Here is a 9,853-nt window from a genome sequence, read left to right on the forward strand (position 1 = left end):
CCTTCCTTGGGGTTTCTCTCCCTACCCCACCCCAATTTCTGCTGCATTTCTTGGGTAAAGTGCTTGGGAACAGGGCCTATCTGGTTCCTGGTCATCAACCCACACAGGTTGCTGCAGAGGTTTTTACCTTTGTACTAGTGCAGCAGCTCTATATTTCATGCCATAGTTAAGGCACAAGAAAACTTTTGTCAGGCTAATGCTGAACTCTCTGCCTAGAAGAATAAGTTGCTAAGGATTTGGTCTGCATGGTATTGACGAACATAGGTTATTCATTCCCTTTCTGGCTCAGAGTCTCTCATAAGGTTGAAGTGAAATGTCAGCAGGAGTTGCAGTCATCCAAAGACTTGACTGGTGCTGGAGGAATTCCAAGGTGGCTCACTCATAAAGCTGACAATTAGGTGCTAGCTGTTAGCTTGGAGGCCTGAGTTCCTCTGCATGTGGGGTCCTCCTTAAGGCTGCTTGAATGACCTCACAGTATGAGAGCTGGCTTCTTTTCTTCTTTTTCTCTTTCAGAGTGAGAAATCACAGTGACAAGGAGAGCTAGATGGAAACTCTCTTTACAACTTATCCCCATAAGTCACATAGCAATCACTTCCTTTAATGACAGCCTATTCCAAGGCTCCTGCTTTGGGTTGTGTGCCTCAGAGGGCCTCATACTTTGTAGGGCCTTCCTGAAAATTTTCTAGGTATCCCTTATGTGCCTGGAACCAGCCAGGGCCAGCATTGCTATCAAAGCTGAGCCCAAACCAGGCCATGAATGAACTCTTGTCCCAGTTTCTCTCCTTCATGGAATTCCCCAATCCCAGGTTGCCTGAGGAACTCTGGAACTCATGTCTATAGGGTTATCCCAAGGCTCTGAGACCAAGTCTCAATTTTAAGAGAGCATCTTCACGAGCCAACTACTCTTGCTGGCCAGGACAGTATTCCTTTTGGGGAATCAAGTGAGATTGAGTCTCCAGGTTGGCACTGACAAGCCTATTTGTGGTCGCATAGAAGATAAGTTCAGGCCTCTGGACTACAAACAGAACTTCACCAGCTCTTGGACTTGAGTCATGTGTGTGGGTCCCTGTGTTGATCCTCGCCTCTCAGTGTCTCACTGTGGAACTACCTACGGCCCACCAGAGGATGGTAGAGCGGCAGCAGGCTGCTTTTCTCCTGTACATCACCATATACCACCAGTCCCACTGCCTACCCCCCCAACACTGGCACCCAGGGAAGGAACTCCATTGCCTCCAAGGACCCTAGGACATAAATCAGGCAGTCATCTGAAAGTAGCCCCACCCTTCTCCTCCAATATCATTTCGAGGTGCTTTTGAGACTATCACTTCAAAGTACCAACAGGCCCTTCCCAACTGATGTCTTCTTTTGCTTCTGAATGATGTTGTGATAAAATGCCCTCCCCGTGTCAGTCTTAAGTCATCCCATATGAAGTATGCACAAATGGCATCATTCCTCTTGCTGCACCCATGGATCCCTAACATATATTCCCTGTTGGTGGTGGTATGTGGAAGACAGCAATGAGGTCAACATTGAAAGAGATCACAGTCTGGGAATGCTGTGATTATAGTTTACAGAATACAAGAGAAGACATGGTTGGAAGAGGTATTGTTCCATGTTTATGGTATAAAATTCTGGATGAAAATTTAACATGACCATACGAAAAACTATTGTTCAAAATTTACTGCATACTGTGGGTAAGACTTCCATTTCTGGTCATTATCAAGAGAGTACAGTAATAATTTTTGAGAGTCATGGGCAACATGATGAATGATAAGGTGTCATGAGTAATGATATAACCAGGAGTAAAATAAATAGTATAGAAGAACTACATCTTTATTGTTTCAATATAAAAAGTTTCCAAGGAGCCATGGTATTGTGTTAATAGTGTTACTATGTTTTCTCCTGGTAGGAGACATGAAATTAGCCAGGAAAGCATACTTGACAATAAAGAACATGAAGAAAACATGGAGGGGGAAGTAGGAAATAGGTGAAAGGGATTAAGAGGTACAAGCCCATAATCCTATTCATTAAGCTGTATTGCCTCTCATTGTAAAATTGACATATATTGTTAATGTAATTTTGTAAAAGTGTGTGTGTGTGTGTGTGTGTGTTAATTTAATAAAATCTTTGAAAGAAAAGGGCAGTTGTACCTGACTTTAAGCGCTAAGGACGTGTAAAATGGTGGGGAAGAAGGTGAGTAGATAGCAATAGATTATGCATTCCAGAAATTGGGAAGTAGGATGTGGCAGAGTTAAAGAGGAGATAGAAAGCAGGCTGAATTCCTCAGCCGAGAGCAAGGGAGAAGAGAACAAAGGAGAGAGCAAGCTGGGAATGACCTGGGGCCCTTGGTCTAAATTCAACCTTAGGAGAGTCACTGTTTTCCCAACAAACAGAGATAAACATGGCTTTCCTGAAGTCATTTTTTCTGTATCTCACACCTTTCCTTGTCTACTTTTACAACCTCAATACCTCATTCTGATCTCAAATGCACTGACCTTGTTCGGCCCAGTGGTTATGAGAACATGCAGGTCACAGGAATGAAACACATTAAAATCCATACCATCACTTAGAAGTGTGTGTATTTAATACCCCATTTAAGATTCAAGAGGAGCCTTTTCACTTCCCAGATCTCATTTGCATATCCATTGACACCTGAAGGACAGGAATAAAGAAAATTGAGTTTTCTTTTTCCAATCTCAGTATTATGGGTTATTATTACCGTCAACTGGCAAGAAAAAAAACTAAAAAATACAGCTTGCAGTATTCTTTAATATCAATTCAGCCCCTTCTAACTTTGGAAAGCATTGATAACAATAACAAGAGTATTAGAACCTTTATTCTTTTCAAATTAAATTTCACTTTGCATAATAACTCAGTAAGATGGTAATGCAGACCTTATCAGTCTCATTTCACAGATAAGAAAACCGAAACCCAGACTAACTTAGTTTCCTCAAAGAACTATCATAGATGCTTCATTCTTGGAAGTAATTAGCTCTTTCCATATCACTGTGGACCTTCAGTCTGAGTTTCAGATCAATTACTTCAGTATTTCCCAGCATTCTAATGTCCACATTCTTCTATTCTCTTACCATTTCCAAGTCCCAAACACTTGGCCAGCCTCTTCATCTACTTTCCCTGGTCCTGCTTCTGTCCTGTAGCATAGGTAGAAAAGGTATCACACTTGTATAACAGTTGCTTATTTACTACATTGACTCCTGTATGGCTGTTCACAACTGAAGATCCAAATCTTTTCTTCATCCTTAAGGCATTGATATACCTTTTTTCCTTGCCTTATGGTGATGGTTTTCAAATAGGTCAACACATTCTTTGAGACTTCTCCCTTCAAGAGGTGGAGTCTAATTCTCCTCCCCTTCAGTGTGGGCTGGACTTAATGACTTGCTCCTAATAAATACAGTAAAGTGGAAATGATGAAGACCAGGGAGACTTTATCATAAAAAGCACTGTGGCATCCTCTCTGCTCTCTCTCAGATCACTCATGACCAGCTGTCATGTCAGGAGGACACTCAAGCAGCTCTGTGGAAAGGCCCAGGTGGTGAGGAACTAAGGCCTTTTGCCAACAACTAGCAAGGAATTGAGGCATCTTGCCAATAGCCATCTAAGTGAGGCTTCTTAAAAGCAGTCAAGATTCCTGGTGACTGGAGCCCCAGGCAGTAGATTTACTGCAACCTCTTGAGAGACCCTAAGCCAAAAGAACCCAGCTAAGCCTGTCCCAGATTCCTGACTCTTAGAAACTGTAAGATAATAAAGTTTTTGTTTGTTTCAAGCCTCAGAGTTTGGGGTAATTTGTTAGGCAGAAATATATAACTAATACTCTTACTCAATCCTTTCCTGATTGCAGCTGACAATGTGACAAAATTTGAGGGTTTCACAGCTTGGGCACATGAGGGCATTATCCCTTAGTGTAAAGAGGGAGCTAAATGGTGAGGAGATCCCACGGAAGGACTAGGCACATGACACTATTAGTGTTTTAAAACACTCATTCTAGCTGATTAGTGGCAAATGGATTGTAAGGGAACAAGAATGACATCCAAGAAGGGAGTCAGGCTATCAGAACAGAACAAAGGGCTTGGATGGGAGTGGCAACTTGTGAAGATGGAGTGAAGCGCATGGATACTTTCACCGAATGAAGAAGTTTGCGTTTTGTGTATGTAGAGGACTGGGGCGGGGAAAACAATCTGGCTTCTGTCTGAAATCACTTTCTTCAGGGCACCAATGCCTTATAACTGCTCAATCTAAAAAATGGCCTTCTTCTGGGCGCCTGGGTGGCGCAGTCGGTTAAGCGTCCGACTTCAGCCAGGTCACGATCTCGCGGTCCGTGAGTTCGAGCCCCGCGTCAGGCTCTGGGCTGATGGCTCGGAGCCTGGAGCCTGTTTCCGAGTCTGTGTCTCCCTCTCTCTCTGCCCCTCCCCCGTTCATGCTCTGTCTCTCTCTGTCCAAAAATAAATTTAAAAACTTTGAAAAAAAAAAATTAAAAAAAAAAAATTAAAAAAAATTAAAAAAAAAATGGCCTTCTTCTAATCTTTCTCCTTGAAACCACTACTTACTTTGGCCACGCTCCAGCACTACTTGGCTCTCCTTCACCTTTTCCTTCACTGTTCCATTTCCGCCTTTCTTCTGGATTCCTCCATAGCTATCAGCAGTAACGCATCCTCTCTTTTACTCAGGTTAAAACTTGGAGTTATTCTCAACCCTTCTCTCTCTCTTCTTTCTTCAACAACTATGTGTCAAGTCCTTAGTAGGCACCAGATTCTATGTTGAACATTAGAGATGTGCTTGTGCAAATCGGTATCGCCCCAGTCTCTGTGGAGTTGTCACTCTAGTGGGAAAGACAGACATCAAACAATCAATCACATAAGTGAATATACACAGGGAGTATAGGGGTTTCTTTCCAGTCCAACTGTCTCTACTTTAATTTTTTAATAGCTTTATTTAGGTATAACTGACGCATAATAAACTACATGTATTTAAAGTTTACAATTTCATGAGTTTGGACATGAAATCATCATCATAATCAGGATAATGGACCTATCTATTATCCTCCCCCTAAACTTCCTCATGCTCCTTCATAATCTTTCCTGCCTTTACCCTCCCTTATCCCTAGGCAACCACTGATCTGCTTTCTATCATTGTAATTAGTTTGAAATTTCTAGACTTTTATATAAGTGTATTCATACCGTATGGCCATATTGTTTGGTCTCTTTTAATCAGCATAATTATTTGAGATTTACTCATCATTATAGTATCATAGTTCTTTCTGTTCTTTTTATTATCCCATTGTATGGATTACCATAATTTATTTATCCACTTACCTGGTGATGGGCATTGAGATCTCTTCCAGTCTTTTGCTATTCCAAAGTGCTAAGAGCATTTGTGTGCCAGTCTTTGTGTGCTCATGTGTTTCCTTTTCTTTGGAGTAAAGATCTAGAATTAGAATGACTGCATCACATGGTAGGTGTATGTTTAACTTTTTAAGAAACTGCTAAACTGTTTTCCAAAGTGGTCGTGCCATTTTACACTCCCAACAGCAATATATGAGAGGTCCAGTTTCTTTCTTTCTTTTTTTGTTAATGTTTATTTATTTTTGACAGAGAGAGAGAGACAGAGCATGAGCAGGGGAGGGGCAGAGAGAGGGGGAGGCACAGAATCCGAAGCAGGCTCCAGGCTCTGAGCTGTCAGCACAGAGCCCGACAGGGGGCTCGAACTCACAAACCGTGAGATCATGACCTGAGCTAAAGTCGGACGCTCAACCAACTGAGCCACCCAGGTGCCCCTGAGAGGTCCAGTTTCTATACATCATCACCAACGCTCAGATCAGAGTTTTTAATTTTAGGTGTGTAGTGGTATCTCATTGTAGTCTTAATTTGCATTAATTAATGCAAATTAATGATACTAATGATACTGAATATCTTTTCATGGTGTTTATCATCCATATATTTTTTAAAATTTTTAAAAATGTTTTTATTTATTTTTGAGATAGAGAGAGACAGAGCGTGAGCAGGGGAGGGACAGAGAGAGGGGGAGACACAGAATCTGAAGCAGGCTTCAGGCTCCCAGCTGTCAGCACAGAGCCTGACACAGGGCTTGAACTCATGGACTGTGAGATCATGACCTCAGCCGAAGTCGGACGCTTAACTGACTGAGCCACCCAGGCGCCCCTATCATCCATATATCTTGTTTAGTAAGTGATCTGTTTAAATTTTTTGCCCATTTTTTAAAAAAATGGGCTGTTTGTTTTCTAATTATTGATTTTTTAGAGTTATTTATATTTTCTGGATACAAGTCCTTTGTCAGATATGTGACTTGCAATATTTTCTCCTGGTTTGTGGCTTGTTTTTACTTCTCCTAACAATGCCTTTTGGGGCACCTGTCTGGCTCAGTCAGTGGAGTAAGCAGCTCTTGGTCTTGGGGTTGTGAGTTTGAGCCTCATGTTGGGTGCAGAGATTACTTAAAAATAACAAAATCTTAAAAACAAGCAAACAAATAAACAAACAATGCCTTTCAAAGAGCATTAGTTCTTAACTTTGATGAAGCCAAATATGTCAATTCATTCTTTTACAGATCGTGTTTTTGGAATCATAGCTAATAAATTTTGCCTCACCCAGGTCACAGAAAAGGGCACACAATAGCCTGAAGGAGCTTACTAACAGCACCAAGACCAAAGACTAAACCAGCCACTGGGGCAGGCATTGGGAACAGTGGGTGGGGAAGGAGGAAAAGGCCCAGTTGCAGATGATAAGACTTTGGGTGGATTTCAGGCTAGCAGAGTGGTGGGTATGATTAGTTAGCATTCAGCATATATTCCTATCTCCTTCTGATATGCAGAAGCTGAAAAGCTAAGGATTATGTTTGTCAGAATGCCTCCTAGCCAGTCAGATGTATTTGGATGAGGTTTAGAAGGCAGAAGTGAGACAAAGGCCATTGTACTGCTGCTTTGACTATTTCTCCTGGTCATGGAGATGTGATATATTTGTATAGCAGTGATTCAGTGACGTCTCTAGCTTTGTAAATATTGAGAGGTGGTTGCATCAGAGTGTAGCAGCAGCAATGTCCCGATCATAGCTTCCAGATCCCTGGATCACACTTGTAGGTGTTCTTAAACCTAGTCATCAGTGGAGACCTCCAGATACACCACTCTCCCGACTGGGGCAGAGATAGCAGCTTTCTTGGCAGAGTTTCAGCCTCCAAGACTGGGCTCCTCTAGACTTTCCAGTTGATTTTGTAAGCATCTATCTCCTAGTATCCTTACAATACTTGGAGGGATTTTTGTTCTCTTCGTTGAACCCTGAGTGATACAAGCAGACAGATTGTATCTGGGAGGAGTGATAAAGAATAAAGGGACTGCCATTGTGTGGGAAGATTGTGACAATATATGAAGTCATTCATTTGTTCAGTGAGCATGTAACAGACATGAAGTGGGTGGTATTGCTAGGTACTAGGAATATCTACCTGCCCTGAAGGAGCTTACACAATTTGATGATTTCATGATATGATGATGGAGATATGTTGAGACACTATGTGCTCACAGACATGTTCTCAATTAAACGTGGAAGTCATAAAAGAGGTGACCTGTAAGCTTTGTTTTAATGGATGAGTAGGAATTAGCAAGCAAAGAGGGAGGGAAAGAGCATTCTGTCTGTAAAAGGGTAAATTATTAAGAAATACTTTTAAATATCTGTGTTCACACCCCACCCCTTCCCAGGAAAGGGAAGAAAGGAAATGTGTATTTCTCAAGACTTTAGAGGAGGAGGCTAGGGGTAATGTGGGAACTTCTTCAGTGGAAAGGGCACAGGTGGAGGCATGAGTTTGAAAACATTTTGACTAAGGAGGTAGAAGCGGTTGACCTAAGAGAGATTCTGGGCTTCCCTAGAGATTAAGGGTAAGGCATCCTCAAGCTGGCCTCAACTTTCCAATCTTCTTTACTCCCTTACCTCTCATAAGAGAATCAGAATGGCATGGGATTTCAAAGCCAAGGCCAGGTTCAGTGCCAGGGTCACCACTTACTAGCACATAGCTTTGAACATATTATTTAACTTCATTTAGTCTGTTTATTCATCTATGTAATGAGGATAATGATAATATCCCCCTCCTACAGTGTTGTAAAGATAAAATCAGATAATGGATGTGAAAAAAGTATTGTAAATTATAAAGCACTGTAAAAATATTAGACACTATTATCTAATAGGTATAACTAAGTCTTCTTGTTTCTGTCTCAAGTATATCTCTGTTATAGAATGAATTTTGTCCTCTCCAAATTCATATGTTGAAACCTAACCCCCAACGTGACTGTATTTGGTGATAGGGCCTTTAAGGAGGCAGTCAAGGTAAAAGGAGGTCATTAGGGTGGGGCCTAATCCAATAGGACTGGTGTCCTACTAAGAAGAGGAAGAAAAACTACAACCCTCTTTCTCCGTGTGTGAAGAGAGGGGAGACCATATGAGCACATAGTGAGAAGGTGGCCATCGGCAAGTCAGGAAGGGAAGTCTCACCAGAAACCAACCCTGATGGTACTTTGATCTTGGACTTCTAGCTTTCAAGACTGTGAGAAAATAAATTTCTGTTGTTTATGGCACCCAATCTGTAGTATTTCGTTATGGCAACACAAGCAGGCTAATGTAATCTTTCCCTGCAACTTTATTTCTCTTCATTTCCCCTGCCCTGATTTGGTCCAGGCCCTTCTGTTTTCCACATCAGCTCTGCAGACCTTTCTATATTCTCAAATACTGATAAAGGAATCTTTTCAAAGATCATACTTAAAAACTGTCTAGGATACAGAACCATCTACAGCATAGGACAAACTTCTGAGCTGAGCACAAGGCTCCTCTTGAACTTGATTTCACGTGCACGTCTAGTGTTGTCTCCTGTCCTCCTGCTACACACACATCCTATGCTTCAGCCTCACTGAAATTCTTATCATTGCTTAGACATCCGTGCCCCTTTTGGCCTGTACTTTTCCTCCTTCCTGAACCGCCTCTTTCCCTCCTGATCACCTTTTCATCCCACTGTCTTACCTTTCCATCTGGCACATCTATTCATCTTTCAGCCCTGGCTCAAGTGTCACCTTCTCCCTGAAGCCCCCCCTTTACAGCTCCATCCTCAGTTCTCTTGGGAACATTTTGTACACCCATCTGTTTCAACACGGATCACACTGTTTTGTAAATATTTTGAGACTCTTTCCTACTAGATTGTGAGCACCTGAAAGAAAGAGACCTAGTCATCATTGAATCTTCCTTCACGCTTATGAAACAAAGGAGGTACTGGATACATATGTTTTAAGTAAACAAAAAATCCTACGGTCCAGACAAGACACAGACACAAATTAAACAATAGAAAGCAGTAGAGGAACCACGAGTTATGAATCCGAGTATCCTGCATGGCCCCTAGCACAGTGTCTTGCATGTAGCAGACTCTCGATAAATGTTGTTGAATTAAGTTCTAAGTGAAAAGTAGAGATAATAAGAGTTATGATCATTTAAATCTGGGAGAACTCCAGGATGGGACTTAAAACCTGGTATTCACCAATGTAACACCAACGACTCCATCTGATGCCTTCAAACTCAGTCCATATTCCTTCTCTCTACCTTGCCTCTCCTGCCTGTGAGCTTTTACTCATCTTTGTGTCTTGCATTCTTTCTCTATGTACTGGTATCTAGCCAGATGCTTTGCACATGATAGGCATCCAATAGGTATTTGTTGCATTTGGTTAAAAACAAAAGATTGTGCTGACTCTGGGTGGGATTTGAATAGGCTGCATAGAAGAAAGCAGAAATCTAAATCAGGGACACAGCAGGAGTGTGTTAATTCTCTGTTACTACTGTAACAATTTACTGCAAAT

At 41.6% G+C, this 9,853-nt stretch overlaps 1 long non-coding RNA gene across 1 annotated transcript; it reads right to left on the reverse strand.

Moving 5' to 3' along the window:
- Positions 1 to 2,565: 2,565 nt before the first annotated feature.
- Positions 2,566 to 5,547, reverse strand: LOC131484021 (uncharacterized). The gene is made up of 4 exons (XR_009247975.1): positions 5,331 to 5,547; positions 4,566 to 4,837; positions 3,090 to 3,152; positions 2,566 to 2,652 (listed from the first exon to the last, which is right to left on the reverse strand). It is a non-coding gene; the product is annotated as an uncharacterized LOC131484021 (long non-coding RNA).
- Positions 5,548 to 9,853: the final 4,306 nt, after the last annotated feature.

This window comes from Neofelis nebulosa, chromosome 8 (assembly GCF_028018385.1).
Source record: "Neofelis nebulosa isolate mNeoNeb1 chromosome 8, mNeoNeb1.pri, whole genome shotgun sequence".
Classification (NCBI taxonomy): Eukaryota; Metazoa; Chordata; class Mammalia; order Carnivora; family Felidae; genus Neofelis; species Neofelis nebulosa.